The sequence below is a fragment of the Ceratotherium simum genome, chromosome 3 (genome assembly GCF_057802395.1).
Source record: "Ceratotherium simum simum isolate JZ-2026a chromosome 3, ASM5780239v1, whole genome shotgun sequence".
In the NCBI taxonomy this organism is placed as follows: domain Eukaryota; kingdom Metazoa; phylum Chordata; class Mammalia; order Perissodactyla; family Rhinocerotidae; genus Ceratotherium; species Ceratotherium simum.
This window is the reverse complement of record NC_141902.1, coordinates 71,653,363-71,654,969: the sequence shown is the minus strand read 5'-3', so window position 1 is coordinate 71,654,969 and position 1,607 is coordinate 71,653,363.

Below are 1,607 nucleotides of genomic sequence, written 5' to 3'. Positions count from 1 at the left end.
GGGCAGCTTAGAGATTTCCCATGGGGTGAGAAAACGAGAGAGGGCTGGGTTCCAGGAAACGTGGGTGCGCTGGGCTGGTCCCTGGGGTCTGGAGGTCCTGTGTCCAAATGGCAGCAGAGAAGACCCAAGAAGGGAGGCACATGTCCTGGGTTAGGGGCTTCCTCTAAGCCCCACTGAATGGAGAGACCAAGACCACTCCTAACTCCTTCATTATTGAGCCCCTGCTCCACGGAGCACTGTGCTAGCTGTGAAGGATAGAGTGAGGAACAAGAGCAGCAGGGCCTCCACCCTCCTTCACGGAGCTCCAAGCTGCCTTTCCTGCCTCTATCAGGACTGATTCAGCAGGTGACGTGTGGCTGAATCAGCAGGCAGCAGGTTTGAGTGGCCTGGATCCTGGGAGCTGGGGAGCTGGGGCTGCCGGATCAGAGAGGCAGGTGCTGACACTAAGATCCTTCTGTGCAGCAGTTGATGCCTCCCTCTATTAGCCCTGATGCAGACCAGCTGCCCTGGAATGTATGCGAGTAGGCAAGTGCAGCAACGGGCGCAGACTGTAGGGAGACCCACTGTACTGGTTTACCCAGGACTGAAGAGTTTCCTGGGACAGTGCTAAAACTGAACCAATCCTGGGGAAACTGGGACAGTTGGTCACTCAGTACAGAGTGGTGACGCTCAAGGATTGGTCCTCGGGCAGCTGAGAGTGAGAAGTGGATGTGTACCAAGTGAGGCCATGTACAAAGTGAGTAATTGCTGGCCCCAAGGCACAGCCCCCAGGCTTGATCCCTGGAAGTCTGAATGCTGCAGTGTTGTTGTTTGTTCCCAGATGCTCTAAAGGACCACACAGCTGGGTGTGTGGGAAACAATTAGTGGCATCTCTGACCCCAATTCCCCCAACTCTGGTTCATAAGTCACTCTTATACATGAGGAAATGGAGTCTAGAAAAACATTGAAGATCAAATAATACATTATTTTGGTTTGGGTGTCTGCTCCCAGTGTCCCCTGGGCGCTGTGTTCTCTTATCACTCTGGATGGTGCGTGTTTATTGTCTCGCTGTCTTTCCCACCAGACTCTCCTACAGAATCTCGAGTCTGGTGACTTAGTGTCTAGCACATAATGGGGACTCAGTAAATGTTCAATGAGCAAATGCACAAAGACGCAATTTATCTGTTGCAGAAACGAGGAGCCAAAAGGGCAGAATGAAATGGTGAAGCTGATCATTTTGAAACATGGTAAAGTCAAAACGAGAGGACCAGAATAGGCGCTATAGGAAGTCTGGTTTCAAGCAAGCAAACAGGAAGCATTCAGGCAACGACCTCACAATCACCCACGGGGCTTTGTGTTAGATTTCCTGGCAAAGGTTCTGTTTGTTTAGGGGCCTCCCCAACAGCTGGTCTGACTGCCAGGTCCAGTGCTCTCTCTTCTGCTGGCTATTCGTTCCTCCAACACGCATTTGCTAGATCCTACTAAGGAAGCACTGGGCTCCCTAAGGTGCTGGGCAGGGCATTGACAAGGTGTAGAGGCTATAGAAAAGGGAGCTATGCACCCCCCACCCCTGCCACAGGGGTGCCTGTGTCCCAGGGGAACTCAGCTCAGACAGACATGTGCACACG